Source organism: Schistocerca gregaria, chromosome 2 (genome assembly GCF_023897955.1).
Source record: "Schistocerca gregaria isolate iqSchGreg1 chromosome 2, iqSchGreg1.2, whole genome shotgun sequence".
Classification (NCBI taxonomy): Eukaryota; Metazoa; Arthropoda; class Insecta; order Orthoptera; family Acrididae; genus Schistocerca; species Schistocerca gregaria.
In genome coordinates, this window is record NC_064921.1 from 48,589,439 (window position 1) to 48,610,007 (window position 20,569).

At 43.3% G+C, this 20,569-nt stretch overlaps 1 long non-coding RNA gene across 1 annotated transcript in view; it reads right to left on the reverse strand.

Annotated features, from left to right (window-relative positions):
* Positions 1 to 1,116: 1,116 nt before the first annotated feature.
* LOC126336287 (uncharacterized) overlaps positions 1,117 to 20,569 on the reverse strand; it is a 176,246-nt gene continuing 156,793 nt past the window's right edge. Inside the window, exon 3 of the long non-coding RNA XR_007564941.1 lies at positions 1,117 to 1,180. This is a non-coding gene — a long non-coding RNA (uncharacterized LOC126336287). The remainder of the gene's footprint in view (positions 1,181 to 20,569) is intronic.

Sequence of the window (20,569 nt, forward strand, 5' to 3'; positions counted from 1 at the left end):
GATTTGCTCCATTACTTTCTCGCACCTAATTTAGCATGACTTAAAAAGGCAAATATTTAGCACGAGTTTTTCTTTATTCACTCGTGTCACTTTGAAATCAGGCGCTGAGTTTGGTAATATATGCCATCTCCGACGTGAGAGCAGCATGACACGTATTTTGCCTCTGAGCTCTCGACCGACATTACTACCTCCACTCTCGCAGGCAGACCTCGTCTCACAACAATGATTAGAATCGTGCTCCCATGTTTAGTCCTCACATTGTTACTGTCGATATCTGAGTGCTTATTTATTTCCTACTTTACACAATGCAAAAAATTGCGTCAGAACTCTCCATTACCTTAAAACGATATAGCCAAATTAAAGAAGCGACAGGGAGGGTGAGAGCGTTAAGAATTTGAATGGGACATATGTACAAATAGGAGAAAAGGAGCTAAAAGTTCTTAATTATGAAACATATAAATAAACATGTAGACAGTAAAGACAGTTTTCACGAAGAGTATAGAGAAACATTTCTTACTTACTAAAAATGTTCAAGTATTTAAACAAAGTACATAAAGATGTAGAAGTTCTATTAAAGATAGAAAGATTAATCATTATTGGTTCAATTATCTTGAGAAAGTTTTCGGAACCTTTTAAAATAAGTAATTAGGCAAATTTAAATACATGAAAATTTCAGCCTGTAAAGTTTAGAAAAATAACGAGAAAAACATGTAGATTAAATAGGGAATGTTCACTGCACACGGAGTTTCGTATTGTTTTGCACTTTGCTTCTCCTCTCATATTTCTAAAAGTGTGCAGCGTCGTAAACTGTGTGTGGAGGTGTGTTTACACTGAGGTGTTTGTATCCTTTGCTGCATGATTCTACGAACTCTAGCCTATATATCACAGTGTCTCTCTCACTGACACCTTTACCTTGAGAAACAACGTTTTTGGTTACGAAGTGGCTTGTATTGTTAGTGTCCTTTCACTGACAATGTGCAATTGTGGCTCTCGAAGGCAAAGCTCAGCACTGGTTGCTGATGGCCACTCAAGAACAGATATCTATTGCAGACATCTGTCATTATGACAGACCTCCTTGGTTGCTACCATCATTGGAAGTGACATCATCGTTGCAGACATCCTTGAGCATGCGTATGTTGTAATTTGCTTGTGTTCTGGCAGATTCCAGTTACTTGGTACTCTACAGACAGAAAATACTTATCGAAACAACTTTAGAAACATTTTCACTTATTTCTATAAACATAAGTGCAACTAGCTAGGTAAGTAACTGACCATGCAGCTTATATGAATGAAAGTTTATAAATTGTTTCATATGAGACACAAATATATTAACATGAATCTAAAGTTGTTGTACATAGGACTCATATGTGTAGCATTATGAGAACTGTTGGATTACTAATTAAGAAACCTGTTCATGAAGTTTACCTTAGTAAACTATAAACTAGAAATTGAGTGTTAAGTAATTCCGCACAGGTATTGTCTGCTTATAATATAAATTGGTTATAACATAAACATGAAACAAAGTGTGCTGCATTGCACAGTGTTAGACACAAAAAAAATTATGTTGTCCAAGAAATGCTTTGCATATTGCAGCATTATAAACGAAACGACACAAAAATATTATATTGCATAACAACTGCTTTGTATATATGGACATAGAATTTGCTGCTTGAGGCAACTACATGCAAGAATGTTAATCCTATATTGAATAATATCGTACTGTTCTAGCAGTTAAGTACTTAAGTAAGATACTTAAGTAAAACACTAATATATGTCATTGTCAAGATTTTTAATCAATATGCGCCAAACACTTCCTGTGCAGAACAATATTTTTTATCAAGACATTAAGGTTCTTAAGTTATTTGTATGATCACATGATCAGAAGTGCACTTTGTTGGGGAATGCAGGTACTATTCTACCATCACCCTAACTACCACGAAGCACACGAGAATCTACATTACACACACTGATTTTGCTGCCTTATATCATCACTGGGTTGCCAATCTGGAGCTCTTGCTTCGGTTGTCTGCTTCGAAAATTCGGAGGAGAATGATAATGACTGTTTATCTGACTAGAAATTGCCCAACCTTGATTTGCGTGCTATGACTATTAGATGACAAATCACATTGATTGTTGTAGCTACTTGGTGGATGGTTATCAACGTTATCAAAGCTATACTGATTTGCATTATTAGAATGCATGTTTTAGGAAGGATTGTTTCCCTGCAAACTGTTACTGTTATAATAATTGTTTCTTCTATTACCTTTGTTTCAAAAATTTTTCTTACTATTATTGTGACCACTCTGGAACGTTCCATTCTGTCTGTTTGTTTGGAAATTATCAGAGTGACCACTGAATTGTTGTTTAGGTAAACTATCTTGATCATAAAGCGTTTGCTGATGGTATTGTTGGTCGTAAATGTTGCAATTGTTTGGACTACTGCTAAAACCTTGCATATGCTGATTATTTGCAACACTTGGCAAGGAACCCACAGTTTACGCAGAACAATCATATTGCTATGCATGAGTTCCGTTATTATAATGGTAATTGAATTGGCCATTATTACCCTACTGATTCACAGAAGCTTGCGTTTGCCTATTATTTCTACTTTTGCTATTATTAGAGCCCTGTCTATTGACATGATTGTCGTCATCATAGTTCATTTCTTGCAAAATACTTTTGAACTCATCAATACCGTCTTTGCATCTACTAGCTACAAGGACACGTTTTATGTGAGTGGGCAGTTTTATTACGCAAATATCGACATGTTCTATTGAATTGTGCGGATTGTCTAAACACTGGTTTCTAAGCACCATGTCCTTTAAAGTACAACATTGGAGTGGTAAATTCTGATCTTCCGAACGGTTTCCCGTTTAATAAGGTCGTTTTTAAGCGTGACTGCGTTTTTGCCGTCAAAACGAGGTGTTGAATGCATTCAGTAGCGCAACAAGGGCGATTTGCAGAATTTCTAGAGGCAAGATCATTTTCCAAACAACAGCACATGAATTCCATCTTGTTTTCAATCGGCCATTCAGGGGATAAAAAATAATGGAATTTGTCAAGCCAGGCTCTTGCGTGTATTCCTCTACTAGCAATATGAAATGTTCTAAATTTTCGTACCTGAAGGATGTGTTTGTAATCGATCCTATCGTCCCTTATTGGTTCAAAATTGTGGGGATAGAATCTCATCGATTGGTCTGGTTGTTGCCTGTCGTAATGGTAAGGTTGATGGACACTAGTGCAAATGCGTTCTGACTGAGGCTGCCCTCTAATGTTTTCTCCTATCTAGTCGCTGGGGACCTGACCTCTGACGCAATCCGATTGTTGCGTAATTTCACGATTTGTTTGCGCTCCAGTAGCATCTGGAATTTTTTCAGCGTTAAGAATTTTTCGTTATAAGAAATGTAATCCTTGTTTTACTTTCGCGTTGAGGACTTGCCTTTCCTGTATACGTTTCATTATTAAATACTATTCCATTTTGGAGTATATAGGGGCAGTGATGTCAGAGCTTGCATCTACATTGTTGGAAAAGTCTCTAACTTGTGCCGTTAGGTCGTCAGTTTCCTGAGATATTGTGCCTAATTTCCAGCCGCTGTGGCCTAGCGTTTCTAGGCGCTTCAGTCCGGAACCGAGCTGCTGCTACGGTCGCAGGTTCCATTTCTACCTCGGGCACGGATGGGTGTGGTGTCCTTAGGTTAATTAGGTTTAAGTAGTTCTAAGTCTAGAGGACTGATGACCTTAGATGTTAAGTCTCATAGTGCTCAGAGCCATTTGAACCAATTTGATGGTCGCTGAAATTTTCTCGCCAACCTCCTGTACCTTTTTGATGTTATACTGGCCGTTTCCTATTCTTTTATCTGGATGCACCTTGCATTTTATACGTTTTGTGTCGGATTGTTTTCATATCCAGTTACTTCTACGTAAGCTATTAATAATAATAATAATAATAATAATAATAATAATAATAATAATAATAATATTATTATTATTATTATTATTATTTTCACCTGCGTAGTCTTTAAAGACAGCATCATGCCTCTTCCTCTATGAAACGAGAAAGCACTCTATTTGAAACAGAGAATCTGTTAATACCAATGACGCGTTTCACCCTTTTAGGGTATCAAGTAATTTTTTGTGGCATTGCACTTGGCAAAGTTCTTTCTTTAGCTGATTTAGTGTGTCTCTGTACTTTAATATCGTCATTTTCCGGTAGTATCAAGTGTCTCCTGTCACAATGTAACTCACGAAAATTTGTTAAACTGACTAACATCAGTCAGCAACAGCCAGATCTTTCAGAGGTAAGCACAGTATTTCAAAATTATCTTCAGGAACCGCCCAGGTAAAGCTCAGTTTGAATCTCGTTTTTTATGCAGACATTCTTACCCTGGAGTGTTACTTAATGAAATTTTAAACGGTGAATGAACGTAAGGCTACGTGCATAAATTTACTGGGCATTTTCACAGAATCGTTTACGATAATTATTGTTTCAAAGTTTAGTTGCTAATTTTTTTCTGTGTTAGTTTCGTGTGTTGGAATTATTAATCACGTAGAGTGACGTCACGCAATGTAGCACGGTTCACGTCACTGCACGATATAGAATTTCACAGAACAGTTTTAGTACACGGATTTACGTTTCCTAATTATTTTTGATAACACAGTTTGAGATGGGTTCGGCTACTCCTTTCACCAGACACACGTACTGTTGACTGGTGAGTAATGCTGCTCGTGTTCTGACGTAAAAACACACACACTCACGAATGTAAAGAAACCAGTTTTCATACACAAAAATATAAACAAAACTGCTACACTTGGCGAACCGTCTGCCTAGGATGAGCGGTTTTAGGAATTTTCTGAGATTTTCGTAATCAGTTGAAGGTATTGTGCCGATAGTGAAGCTAAAACTATCACTTTTTACAACAACATGCACGCACTCTGCTTTGCTTGCTAATAGTAAATATAAGAATTATGTACATTTTTCTTCATGTATTATTCTTTGTATTTTCATAGTTTGTGCTTTTTAGATATTTTTATGGGTTTTTACTTGACATTTCGTAAAAAGAAATTATGTAGAGTGAGGTGACTGTAATGATCATACGAATTTTTGTTTGATATACGCAGGACTTTAATTAGTTATCGGGGTTTATATTACTAATTCATTATCTGGAACAATTTATCTTTGCGTGGACAGTTCGCGACTGAAAGTTTCATTTTTGTGGATAATAGAAATCTTAGTGTTTAGTGCCTTTTTGTCACAAAAATGAAATAACAGTTAGCAACACTAGATCCAGTGCTCATGTGAGAGGAATGACGGAAGTTCAAAACGAGGATTATGCACTGGGTAAAATTAATTTTGTCGAAAATTTATCACAAATCAGTAACAAAATTGAAAATTTCAAAAACCTTATAGAATTGCAGGCTCAAACTAATTCATTCATGAATCAAAGTAATAGATTGGGCCCTGCTACTGGAGGTTCGGATGGAATACCACTCGCATTCTTCCTCAAATCCAGACATGGCGACTTATACAGTTTACAAAGCGAAATTGAAAACAAATGTCATTGGCCCCTTACTCAATCTGCATTTATTGTGAACCTCTCAACCAGCACAAAGCAACCGGAAAAAAGCTCAGGTGACTCTATATAAGACTGGTAAAAGACCGGACCCACAAAATTAGAGAACTATATCCACAACATCGATTTGCTGCAGAATCCTAGAGCACACTCTGAGTTTGAATATAATGAATTTCCTACAGATCGAAAAGCTCATGTTGACAAATTTGCACGGCTTTGAGAAGCATCGATCGTCCGAAATCCAGCTTTTTTCTCATATGCTATACTGCGAACTGTGGATGAAGGGCAACAAACTAATCTCCGAAAAGCATTTGACACGGTGCCGCACTGCAGACTGTTAACGAAAGTACGTGAGCACGAAATAGGCCCCCAGATATGTGACTGGCTCGAAGACTTCTTAAGTAGTAGAACCCAGTGAGGAAGGTGTCTAAGGTAAGTGGCTGTTGGCTGACGCAAGATAACGTATAAAAAATTAGTAGTTGGTGTTATGAATAGCAGCTGTAGAAAAATGTTTTTCCTACTCATACGCATTAACTCACAAACATGAAATGTTCGGATGCAGCATTAGTAGTGTTCTTCTTGACAGTCATGTCTTTGAAAGGTATGGAATGGAACGAGTTTGTGAGGATTGTGGTAGGGAAGGCGAATGGTCGACTCCGGTTTAGTGGGAGAATTTTAGGAAAGTGTGGTTCATCTGTAAAGGAGACCGCATATAAGACGTTGGTGCGACCTGTTCTTGAGTACTGCTCGAGTATTTGGGATCCGTATCAAGTTGGATCGAAGGAAGACATCGAAGCAATTCAAAGGCGAGCTATTAGATTTGTTACCGGTATGTTGCATCAGCATTCAAGTGTTACGGACGTGCTCTAGGAGCTCAAGTGGAAATCCCTAGAGGGTAGACGACATTCACTTGGAAGAACATTACCGAGGACGTTAATGAATCCGGCATTTGAGGCTGTTACCCTTGACGCTGCATCGCAGACAGGAGCGCCTGCGATGGTGTAAACGACGAACCTGGGTGCACGAATGGCAAAACGTCATACATCGAATGAATCCAGGTTCTGTTTACAGCATCATGATGGTCGCATCCGTGTTTGGCGACATCGCGGAGAACGCACATTGTAAGCGTGTATTCGTCTTCGCCATACTGGCGTATCACCCGGTGTGATGGTATGGGGTGCCATTGGTTACACGTCTCGGTCACCTCTTGTTGGCATTGAAGGGCACTCTGAACAGTGGACGTTACATTTTAGATGTGTTACGACCCGTGGCTATATCCGTCATTCGATTCCTGCGAAACCCTACATCTCAGCAGGATAACGCACGGGCCTTTCTGGATACAGAAAATGTTCGACTGCTGCCCTGGCAAGCACATTCTCCAGATCTCTCACCAATTGAAAACGTCTGGTCAATGGCGGCCGAGCAACTGGCTCGTTACAATACGCCAGTCACTATTCTTGATGAATTGTGGTATCGTGTTGAAGCTGCATGGGCAGCTGTACCTGTACATGCCATCCAAGCTCTGTTTGACTCAATGCCCAGGCGTATAAAGGCCGTTATTACGGCCAGAGGTTGCTGTTTTTGGTACTGACTACATTTTCACGCGATTTGGGTACACAGATCCGGAGAAGTCACACATCAGTTCTAGTATAAAATATTTGTCCAATGAATACCCGTTTATCATCTGCATTTCTTCTTGGTGTAGCAATTTTAATGGCCAGTAGTGTAGATGCACATAGTTGAGGAGCATATTGCATGGAAAATAGGAGACAGTTATGGAACGCAGATGTCACAATGATAATGATGATGATTTACTACACTCAATGAATGAAATGTACCTATTAAGTTTCGTAGCTGTAAGGACTGATCTTAACGCACACATGCATTACTGATGCCGCTGTATCTGCCTACCACTCGTACAATTAGAAATCAAATATGGTGCGTCCAGCTTGTAAGTCCCTCCACAGCAAAACGAACTGAAAATCGTGGTCTGCGGTGAGAATACGACGAGTACACCACAAAACCCGGCAGCATACTTACCTGCTTGCCTGCACTAGACAGTGAGTTGTCAGCCTCTTTGGCAGAGTGAGTTTGGCCGCTGGTGGCCGAGGCGAGGTGCCTGGGAGGAGGATTTTGCTGTGTCGACCTTGCCTCCAGCTGTGGAGCAGGCGGCCAACAGCGAACTTTGGGTGAATTAACGAGAGCGGCGGCGCTGAGCTGTAATTTAGCTGGCCGCGGGCAGCAGCTTACATCGGACGGTGTCCTTTGGTGGCGGCTGCGCCAAATGGCAGCTTGCACGAGTGCGAGGCGAAGGCCGATAGCCGATAGCCGCCTCTGGCACTCGTAGACTTGTTCTGCGTCCGCCACACGAGTTCCCGGTAACAAAGAGGACCATTTCATTAGAGGAGCCCTACAGTGCAGTTCTTGCCGGTATTCTACAAGAGGGCAGCGGCCGCTGCTCACCATTATTATTATTATTATTATTATTATTATTATTATTATTATTTTTTTTTTTTTTTTTTTTTTTTTTTTTTTTTTTACCGCCAAACCTGTTTGATTAAAGCGCTTGTACGTCACAAACATTCACTGTTCTACATTTTTAGAAGCAAACGCTTCCACATTCACTTCGATGTAACATGATTGTGTTTTTCAAAGGATAGCCAGTAAGCAAATATACAATGGGAACTAATTACCGTGGCTGCTCAAAGTGCTAACGAGGGAAGTGTGTGATCCCGAACGCTCAGAACCTCACGAAAATGTATAGCGCTGCACATGACATGAGAAAAAACATAAACGACACATTTAACCAACAATCAGTTGTTACATCTTCTCACCCAGTCGACTGAGTTTTCAAGTTTCAAAATATGTGACATATATAGCCGCATGTTTTGAAATGCATTGACTTAGAAGCTTAAATTATTTACACTGTCAAGGTACCATACGCCTTGCAAGGGAACCTCCCCATCGCACCCCCCTCAGATTTAGTTATAAATTGGAACAGTGGATAGGCCTTGAAAAACTGAACACAGTTCCACACAACTTCTTCCTGTTTTCTCGACTGATCTATGAAAAAAATAAGCAAAATATAGAAACTGAGCAGTTCATGTGCAAGATAGGCAACATCAAGAGTAACATGAGCTCAGCAGCGCCGGGTTCCCGTGGTTAGCGTGAGCAGCTGCGGAACCGGAGGTCCTTGGTTCAAGTCCTCCCTCGAGTGAAAAGTTTACTTTCTTTATTTTCGCAAAGTTATGATCTGTCCGTTCGTTCATTGACGTCTCTGTTCACTGTAATAAGTTTAGTGTCTGTGTTTTGCGACCGCACCGCAAAACCGTGCGATTAGTAGACGAAAGGACGTGCCTCTCCAATGGGATCCGAAAACATTTGATGGCAAGGTCACAGGTCAACCGATTCCTCCACAGGAAAACACGTCTGATATATTCTATACGACACTGGTGACGGCATGTGCATCACATGACAGGAATGTATTGTCGACCCACCAAGCTTGTACACTTGGCGAAAGGGTAAAAAGATTCTTCTACCTTGCCCGATTTAGGTTTTCTTGTCGCACATAAACTGCAATAAATGAGTGCAACAGTTTCACAGTTTTCCCTCTGCTCTGTCAAAACAAATGTTTTTAACGTTTTCAAATTTTTCCGTTTAGGTGTAGCATCCCCGCACTACGTCGCAGTTACCTCGCATCGGACGGACGGACGGACGGACGGACACACAGACAGATAAAAATTGTGTGAAAAATAAAAATTAGACTTTTCACTCGAGGGAATATTTGATCCAAAGACCTCTAGTTCCGCAGCTGCTCACGCTAACCACTGGACCACGGCGCTCCTGAGCTCGCATTACCCTTGATGATGCATATCTTGCGCATGGACTACCCACTTTGTATATTTTGCTTATTTTTTTCATAGTTGCACACAACTTGTTCCTGTTTTCTCGATTGATCTGTGTTCAGTTTTTCAAGGCCCATCCACTATGCCAATTTATAACTTTATTCAAGTGTATCTCGTGATAAGACATTCAGTTAGTAGTATAAGCCATTCGCATCCAAGTTTTTGGAATGAGCGGTTTATATTCTAACAATGGAACCTCCCTATAGCACCCCCTTCAGATTATCACCTATTCAAAGTGTAGAAGAGCACCTTCGGTAATGCGAAGAAACAAAGCATCCCTATAATTAGACGGAATCCAAATCTATTTCAGTATCGTGTCTCATTACCATACTTACCTTTTCATAAATTAATTACCCTATCTGAACAACCAACTTTTTCTACTGATCTGTAGTGCTACACAGCTATCAAGTCTTCAAAGTTCAGATATGGTATTTCTATAATTGTGAAGTTAAGGGTATCCTGCCAAGCCTACACTCAGAAAAATAAAATTTCACAATTTAATTTTCACCAATTTTACGTAAGGAATAAGGTGGTAAACTGAGCACACTTGATTTTTAAATTAAACGCACCTAAGGTAATTATTGAATAGTTTAAATTGCGTGATTTGGTTGTTGTTTATTTTAAACATCACGATACAATCTTTTGAATTTACTGAAGACTGAGGCATAGACATCCTTGCAAAACAAGTAGCCAGTAATGTTCCAGTAAGGAAAAATAATTTACAATCCACAACGTGAGTGCAATATCAAAACAGTAGGCCAATGGCACACTAACGCTCAACCGCAAAAAGTTCATTCAGAAACTGGTATAATAATTATTTACGTTCGACACAGGTCTCTATAGCTGATGGGAAGGACTTAGACAGATGCAGTGAGACAATTGTGATTTAGAGATCTAAAACAGGAAATAAACGATATTACCGTACATCTCATAACATTTTGAAACATTTACATAAAATTTTAGAGAATGTGCCACATCTTTCCGCTAATCAACAGCATAAATCAATTTATCATATCAGTGTACCAGTAACTCTTGATTACACTGCGTTTTGGTACGATCATACATATTTAAACAGAGTACTAGCTATATCCAGGAAACTCCTACTCGGAATTTGTGTTTGCATTTATTTCACAACACCGTGACAACCCATATCTGCAAATAACCACTGTTAAAAGCCACATCAGCCACTTTAAAACAAAGTGAATTCTGCGGCAAGATCACACCTAGGCGTGCAATATTTAGAGATTTCATAAAATCACTGTCGTCCACAATTTACTGCTGGCACCAACTTTGGAATCTTGAACGAAAGGAGTCACAATAATTGACATCCGATTTTTAAACATCAGATACAGGACCAATATTCATCCACACATGAAGGATGTGCTAGCCGACCTCACATGAGCAGTGTCAAGATATACCCAGGCAAGTAATAGCTCATCCTTTAGTTTTGATAATTATCATATTACAGAAGTTGACATGATTGTCTTAATGGGATTTCCGCGATCGTTCATTACATAAAAATTTGGCATTTCAGTCTTTGATCGCTATTTTTTATTTTCAATGACCGGTTTCTGTTAGACAAAGTTAAATATATAATTAACAAGAGAGATACACTTAGTGATAGACATATCTCAGCTTACAAAAAGAAGAACGTATTAAATGCCAAAATACCATATATAGCAGTTACAGAGCAACTTGTCAGTACAGAACTATAGGTTCGCTGTCATAACTAAAGTGAATTTTAATCTGTTAAAACCTTTTATCGCAGTTTTAGAGAAACCTGATTGGTAACAGAAAAAAGTGCACTCTACCTATAACATAACATACGCACAAATATTATATTTTTAACTTTAACAGATCTGAATATGGGCAGTTAGCCTGAAACCGGTCATTGAAAATAAAAAATAGCGGTCAAAGACTGAAATGCCATATTTTAATGTAATTATTGTCTTAATGGGATTTCCGCGATCGTTCATATCTAAAAGGTAGGAGACGAGGTACTGGCAGAAGTAAAGCTGTGAGGACGGGGCATGAGTCGTGCTTGGGTAGCTCAGTTGGTAGAGCACTTGCCCGCAAAAGGCAAAGTTTCCGAGTTCGAGTCTCGGTCCGGCACACAGTTTTAATATGGCAGGAAGTTTAAAATCAGTGCACACTCCGCTGCAGAGTAAAAATGTCATTCTACAATTATGTCTAGTTTTGATAAACTTGTCCCTAGTCAGGCTGTGGGAGATGTGAAAACAGCTTTCATAATATTAAGCTTAGCTTTAAAAAATAATTTAAAAATACATTTCAATAAGAAATGTTTGCAATTATACTGCTGTTATTTATCTTTACCCTTGCGTACTTCGGTACAACACATCTCAGCCACAAAAGTTAAGAAGAGAGCAGAACAGTCATGGATAAGACAGGAGATCAAATTAGGCTACATGGAGAAAGACGATCTCAATAAGCTAGCATACGATTTACATATGAAGTTAGGTAAACTATTGTCACCACTGAAGTTTACGCAAGTTGAATGAGAGTGAAGCAAGAATTCAGGTACATAGGGACGAAATCATAAAGAGACATAACAAAAAAGTTACTAATCTATGTAGATCAATAGCAAATGCTGAGAGGGAAACAAAACATATGTACATACTCTACTTTATCTATGACAGAACCGTTAACCTAACAGATACTGTCTTTTCTAATGAAGAGCAGAAGCTTTTGTATAAGGGGCTTAAGCATAATCCGCGAACGAACTTGCTACCTTCACTTCTGCGATCATTCTCTTGATGTCTCGATCTTGCATGTAGGGACGCTAAGTTATCTAAATTCCAGGGGACATGTATCGACATCAAAGCCAAAGAGATAATTTAATGCCAGAAAACATTACATTGAGAGCGATCGGGCTCTAGCATCTCGTTGCTGCCTTTTATTGCTTCGCTTCTATTTCGTTTTTCCGCGGTTGTTCAGGGTTGGTCTTTTGTGAAGATCTTTCGCTTGAACTCCCGCCCGCAGTGTACCCACTATCGATTGCCAGTTCTGTCTTTGGTGTACTTAGAATCCGTACGTTGGTAACACGACCGACACACTTGTTTACTGCGGCAGACTCTTTGGCCTGTACTATTTATGGGCGAGCGCGGTCACGCTGGAGGAAGCGCTATAAGGTCGACCCCTCCCGTTCTCCTCGTCAATCCCTGCGCTGCCAGAGGTGTCTGCGCTATAATGCACACCCAACAGCTGAATGCAGGTATTGCAGGAGGGAGGGGATTGTAGGTTAGGGCACTGCCGGAGGAAGTGCGTTTGTTTACAATGCGGGCAGGTGGGGGTCTCGCGGCAATCTTGCCCATCCCACCTACTCCCAAAAGTGTAAAGCCCGACCACCTCAGACCACTCCTGAACTCACTGTACCTGTCTGTCCTCTAGACGCTCCCACTCCTCCTGGCAATTCCCTTCGTCCTCGTCCTCCTCCCCCCCCCCCCCCCACCGCTGAGGACATCATCAGACTCCTCACCATTGTCTTACAAAACGTCCACCCTTTCCAGCGCCCTCACACCCTTCAACAGGTCTCGCTCGCCGCCCGTTCCATTTTCCACTTGAAAGGGGCCTGGTTGTTGGAGTAGGTGGCATACATTTTCACCTTCTCCCGTCTTGACACCCTTGTCTAAATCCCTGTCATGGCGCGACAGCACCGTATCCTTTTCAACAACATCCGCTCCCTTGCCGCCAACAAGAACCTCTTCCTGCACACCCTTGCCACCCACTGCGTGGATGCCTTCCTCTTCAATGAAACTTTCCTCCAACCCCACCACACCGTCCACACGTCGCCCTACCTCCTTCACCGCTCCGATAATCCCCTCCCGATTGCGCGTGGCGGAGTTGCCATTGGTCACCACCGTCAGATCCCAGTACGTCTCCAACCTCTCCTTCCCGACCCCACCGAACACCTGATCCTTAGTCTCTTCTTCTTTGGCCTTACCGTCACCTGCGCCACCATCTATGTCCGCCCTAAAGTCCCTGTTCTCTTCGACTTCCTCTCCCACATTGACAGTACCTTCTCCTCCTACGTGATCGCCGCCGACCTCAACATCCATAGTCGTTCCGCCCCCAAGTTAAGGCAGTTTCCGACGGTCGTCGCCCCCGCCCCGACCCTCACAATGACCCTCCCCCAAAGTATATCCATGACTATTCCCGTGCCAACTGGAATGCCTACCGGGATACCCTATCCACCCAAGTCGATAGCCACCCCTTCACCTACCGCCACCCTGACGATGTAACTCATGCCGCCTCCTTTCTCCAGCAGACCTTGTCTGAGGCCGTGGAGGCCCACGTCCCTACTGTCACCATCCACCCCACCATCATACCTTACCCCCACAGGCAGTCCTCCTCCTCCGTAAATCCCGTCGTCTCTACCTTGCCTTCCTCCACACGCGTGACCCGGACACACTACCACGCCACTGGCAACTCCAGCGACACATTTGTAATTTGCTCGCGGCCAAGAAACGCCGGGACTTGCGACATACATGCATCTGTTGGAAGGCTGACCAGAACTTCGACGAGTTGATAGGTAGGGTAGCATTCAGTCACCTTACTGGAACTAAACCCTCCCCCTACTATCCTCTCCTCCATAATGATCACCCATTCCCTGACACCCTTAGGAGGCAAAATGATTGGCCTCTCCGATGTATTTTCCATCCACGACGATCCCAGTTCGATTACTCCCTCTTCCTGGATGTCCACGATCGAACTGACACCTCTGTCCGTCCCCTAGCGCCTGGTTTCCAGTACTTGGACAACATTGCACACACAGAACTCAATGCCCCTATCTTTACACAGGATCTCATTGCTACACTCCGCACTAAACGCAACACCACTCCTTGTCACGATCGTGTCACCTACCGTCACCTTCGTGAAGCTCCTGTCTCTTTCCTCTCCACCCTGGCCAGGCTCTACAATGTAGTCCCGTCCACCGGTTACTACCCCGACCTGTGGAAAACCTCACGTATCCTGATGTTCCTTAAACCTCGTAAACCGCCATCCGCCATCTCCTCCTACTGTCCCGTCAACCTTACCGCAGTCTTCAGCAAGGTCCTGGAATCTATCCTCACCCACCGCATCCATCAGCATCTCCATCAGCACTGCCTCCTTCCCATCACCCAGTGTGGCTTTCGACCATCCTTCTCTTCCGACGACCTTCTCCTTCACCTCACTCATCTCCTTTCTGAACAGCTTAATTCCTGTTGCTCTGCAATCTTCCTCTCCCTGGACCTCGAACGTGCTTATGACCGCGTATGGCATTCCGGTCTCCTCTTTAAGCTCCAAACCTTCGCCCTTCCCATTAATTACGTCCGTCTGATCGGCTCCTTTCTCTCCCGCCGTCCTTCCTACATCACCATCCATAACACAGATTCCTACACCTTTTTTTCCCTCCGCCGGTGTGCCCCAAGGCTCCGTCCTCCCCCCTTCTGTTCCTTTTGTATATGGCGGACATGCCGCCGCCATCACCCCCATCCACCTTCTCCAGTTTGCCGATGACACCGCCTTCCTTGCCCCCGCCCCCACCCTGCAGCGCTCCTAACACATTCTCCGAACCCATCTTGACCGGTTGACCTTGAGCAACCACTGGTTGCACCAAGCGGTGAATCCCTCCAAAACCCAGGCGATAATTGTAGGCATAACCACCCCTTCCTTCCGCCTCCTTGATTTCTATCTCACCGTCTATGGCCGTCCTATCGCCCTCACCCCCACCCTCAAGTACCTTGGCGTCACCCTCGACCGTCGACTCTCTTGGACCCCACATCTCCGGACAATCCAAGCCAAGGCACGCTCCCGTCTCCATCTCCTCAAGCTCCTTTCCGGTCGTACGTGGGGTCTGGACCCCTCCACCATACTCCACACCTATAAGTCACTCATCCGCCCTATCCTTTGTTACGCCCATCCGGCCTGGATCTCGGCCCCCGCTACCTTTTACAAATCCCTCCAAATCCTTGAACGCCATGCTCTCCGCCTCGCCTATCGCATCTGTCTCCCCTCCCCCACGTGGCTCCTATACGATTTCATTCCATTGCCCCACCTCCTCCTTTTCCTTGAGAGGATACGGATCCAGTACACCTCACGCAAACTCGATCCTCCTCACCCACTTGTCTCGCCCATCCGCCCCCGCCCCCGCCCGCTGCCGCGCCTGTATTCCCACGTCCCACCCGGTCTCCATATCTCTACCCTCCTTACCCTCTCCCAAGGTGACTCCCGCCAGCTCCTCTTCCCTGATGATGTCCTCCTTCCCTCCATATACCCCTCCTTACCAACTTTGATCCTCCTTCCCTCTTCTTGTCTCTATTCCTTTGGGCATCCTCCCTCCCTCATTCCTTTCTCTCCACTCCTCCCCCGGGCTCCTCCTCCAATCTCTTCAGCAATTGGCGTCTTTGTTCTCCCCTATCCACCCCCCCGCCCTTCTTCCCCTCTTGGCAGGTCCCCGGACTCGCACACGCTACGTGGACTTTCGCGCGCCGGATATCTTCGCCATCAGTATCTCGTGTGTGCCGTCGTGTTTAGTGTTCAGTGTTCACCGTCGCACTCCATCGTTCACCTTTGCCATTGCTGTCTTCCGTGTTTGTGCGTCGTGTCAACAGTTTCAAGTATGGACTATCGTCGAGTGTGAACGGCTCCGTGTTTGCTTTTCTGTGTCAACTGTTTTCTTGCCCACCGTTCTGTAATCTATGTGTAATCTTTCTGTTTTTTCTCATCTTGTATCCTCTGGCTTAAGAGCAGCATAGAACGCTGCTGACAGCCTGCCTGTTGTACAGGTTTTAAAATTACAATAAAGAAAGAAAAACACGCTGGAGGAGGTTGTCGCGCAGTGGCCTTCGTGTCTGCTCTGGTGACGTCGACATCCTGCCTTTCGCGTGCTGTTATCGAACCCGCCGGCCTGGTTGGGGCCCTCTCTCGGCTCTTCACTGGTTGTTCGCGGGAGATGGATGGCAGTCTAATCATCGCCTGCGTCGACGAAGGCAAACAAACAGTAACCAACATGGGGCGGTGGAGCCGCCGTTCGGCGAGGGTTGGAGTCCGGGAGCAGTTCGGCTGGGTCGGTTTCTGCCGGGACGGCTGGGGACGGCTCAGAGTTGTGCACAGCAGTCCCGGGCAAACGACGAAGTGCGCCGAGGGAAAGGAGGAAAGAAGTTAATTGTGAATGTTTGAAGTTGATCGTTCTTTGGGATTGAGTTCATCCGGTCGTCTTTCCCGCCTTGTGGCCACCGCTGTGGCAACCTTGTTCAGTGGTGCAATTCTGACAGTGCAGATTCCTCCACGCATCGTTGCTAACCTGTGTAGTGGTGTGTATTTTGGTAGTTGTTTGTGTGCGTTTGCACTTCTATGTTTTGGTAGTTCATCCTCCCGCCCTGTGGTTGCAGAATTTAGGTTTGGGAGTTAGTTCCTTGTCTCCCAAGGTCTAGTGCTGTATTATTAAGGTTAATTCTAGTTCAGTCTAGTGTTCTGTTAATCCCTCGGTGTATGTCTCCGCCATAGTATTTCCGCTGTATTCATTCTAAGTGAGTTGCACTGACAGTAGTTGGGGGATCGAGTCCTGTCACGGAGCTGATAAGGGGTCACCCTCCAACTGACAAGCCGAAACCAATGTGTTTCCTTAGACAACGCTGATATGCCAATGTTAACCAACCTCCAACGCTACCGGGACCTAAAGAACAACATTGTGCTGATTAGGGAATGTTGTTACACGTTCTTGTTTTCATTTCGAAACCTGTATTTGTAAAGGCAACCGCATAAAGTAAGATCTGTTCTGAAGCTATACTGGATCTAGCACTTTTTGGTTTTGTTTTGATCCCGACTATTTGGGTGTCAGGAATATGGAAGCGTTGTTACTGTTTGGCTTGAACAGCGGATACGCGGCTAGTTTAGTACGTGTGTAGTGGCAAGGCGTCCTAGTGAAGGCGTGCCCGGTAGATTGCTATTGTGTCTCCTGAAAGTGAAATTTCCACCTTACCAAAACCCCTTGTTAAAAGGGAGGAATGAAGAAAAAAACCTTTGAAATACCTTCTATTTGCATTAACTACCTTACCTGTCGCTTATGTAAATATCTGCTCAGTGATGAAGCTAATGGGAGCACCTATTCTAAAAGTAACTAGCGCACTTCTGTTATGGTGGCCCTCGTGCCTATTTTGGTCCGAAAGACTTTATAAACAGGCTTACATGCTCCGTATCGAACTTCTGATGTTGTTTTTCGAGTGACTGTGGATTATTAAAATTTATTACAGTGCAAACCGTACTTACAAATTATTAATGTGATCGGTCCTAAAACTTTCGTATTACATTCCAGCCATAGGTTGCCCAGGTAGAAATTTTTAAGCCATGCTGTGTTGTGAATTCATGTATTTATGTTTAATCATTAATTAAATTCTCATTGCAATATAAATCTCTAAGCTTGGGTTTACCACATTTAAAGATTTAAGAAAGCGTTCTCTTAGCGCTTACTTGTGTTGTGTTATAATTTTTAAAAATAATAATAATAGGCGTTTTAGTTTATTAAATTAAAGCCTTTCCAATTCGAAAGTGGTGGCCCTCCCATTTTGGGCACTTGTAAGCATCAAAGCAGGATTTATGTATTGTATGTTATGAATAAATTATTTCTGTGTTAAATCACGTCTGATATGTCAATTTCTTGGCCCCGTCCACACCTTGGTCGTTGTCTTTTAATATTAAAGATGGCTGGGTGTTGTGTGATGTCCTTAGGTTAGTTAGGTTTAAGTAGTTCTAAGTTCTAGGGGGCTGATGACCATAGATGTTAAGTCCCATAGTGCTCACAGCCATTTAATATTAAATGATCAGATCACCGTTCCACTACTACTTAATGAGCAAAGTGACTTTATGCCAGGAGTTATGAGATTTTTAAAGACCTGTTTTGGGCTTACTCTCGAATGCAACAGCACGCTCCAGAAAGAACCAGCTGCAGCGCAACGGCCCTCAGCGTACTGGCGGCGAGGTGAATTGAGTGCGGCGGACGAGGACTTGATTTCCGTACGTCAGGACGTATACAACGCCAGCCATCTCCTCGACCAATCAAAACAAAGAGGACACGCACATTTTCGAAAGAATATCTACATTAATTATATTTCTTAGTTTCTTTAAACTAAATTTTAAATTAGTGTAAATTGTTTCGGTTCATGGTCCACTCAAAATACATCATTTATGTGTTATTATTTCACCGTACATATTAATGGCGAATATTACTTTAAAAATTGTTTTATTAGAAATATATCTTATAGATAAAGGGCCCTTTTTTACCGTTACCAATCAGGTTTCTCTAAAACTGTGATAAAAGGTTTTAACAGATTAAAATTCCCTTAGTTATGACAGCGAACCGATAGTTCTGTACTAACAAGTTACACTGTAACTGCTATATATGGTATGTTGGCATTTAATACTTTCCTAAATTTCTTTTTGTAAACTAAGATATGTCTATCACTAACTGTATCTCTCTTGTTAATTATATTTTTAACTTTGGTTTCAGACTGCTGCCCATTTTCATATCTGTTAGACAGTCATTGATCGCTATTTTTTATTTTCAAAGACTGAAATGCCATATTTTTATATAATTACTTCCATAACGATCTCGCAGCAGTACACCTGGGTGAATTGCTTCCACAGCACGGTCACAACCTGGATGCGCCTCATGGAATTGTTCCAGACCAGCAACAGAAAGACAAAGAAAGCTCCGAAGAATCTGCGTGTATGTAGCTACCAGCTAAACAGGCAGCTACAACCTGAAAAACCCGTCTTTTCCCCATGCTGGTGGTCGCCATTGTGCGAGCTCTACGCTGACGTGCTCGCCGCTGTCAGCAGACACTGTGGCCTATGTATTGTACTTTCATAGCTCATCACCGGTGCCGCGTTTGTCCACTGTCTTACACTGAAGCGCGAAAGACGATGATATAGGCATGTGTATTCAAAGACTGACATATGTAAACAGGCAGAAGACGGCGCTGCGGTAGGCAACTGCTATGTGACATACCAAGTGTATGACGCAGAAGCTAACCGGCCATTGTAGCAACAGTGACCGATCAATCAAGATTTAAGTGAGTGTGAACGCTGCGCTGTAGTGGGCGCGTAATGGGACACAGCATCTCCATGATAGCGATGAGGCTACAATTTTTCCATACGATCATTTCACGAGTGTACCGTGAAAATCAGGAATCTGGTAAAACATCAAATCTCGGACATCGCCGAGGCCGCAAAAAGATCCTGCGAGAACGGGACCGACGACGACTGAAGAGAATCGTTCAACGTGACAGAAGTGCGACCCTTCCTCGAGTTGCTGCAGATTTCAATGCTAGGCTATCACGAAGTATCAGCGTGCGAACCATTCAACGAAACATCATCAAGATTTCAGGAATGTGCCTCCGGCTCCTAAACCCCATATCGATGATCGCACTAAACAAATCTTTACGCCTTTCCTGTGCCCGTTGACACAGACATTGGACTGTTGATGACTGGAAACATGTTGCCTGGTCGAACGAGTCTCGTTTCAAACTGTATCGAGCCGATGGACGTGTACGGGTATGGAGCCAGCCAACCTCATGAATCCATGGACTCTGCGTGTAACCAAGGGACTGTTCTCGGTAGTGGAGGTTCTGTAATGGCGTGGGGGGGGGGGGGGGGGTGCAGTTGGAGTGATATGGGACCCCTGATAGGATGCTTAAGTACGTGTCACCTGTCACGTCTAGATACGACTCTACTTGATCACCTGCACCATTCGTGTCTATCGTGCAGTCCGACGGGACTTGTGTGGTGCTGCATTGTCCTGCTAGAATTGCCCATGTCCAGAATTGCTATATAGGGGCTCCAGCAACGCTATTCTGAGTTTAAAAACTTCCACTGGCCACCAAACTACCCAGACATAAGCATTATTGAGCACATATCTGGGATGCCTTGCAACGTGCTGTTCAGAAGAGTGCTCAACACACTGTTACTCTTATGCATTCATGGCCAGCCGTGCAAGATTCATGGGGTCAGATCCCTCCAGCAATACTCCATACTTTAGTTGAGTCCGTGCCAGGTCATGTTGCGGCACTTCTGCTTCCTCACGGTGGCACCACACGA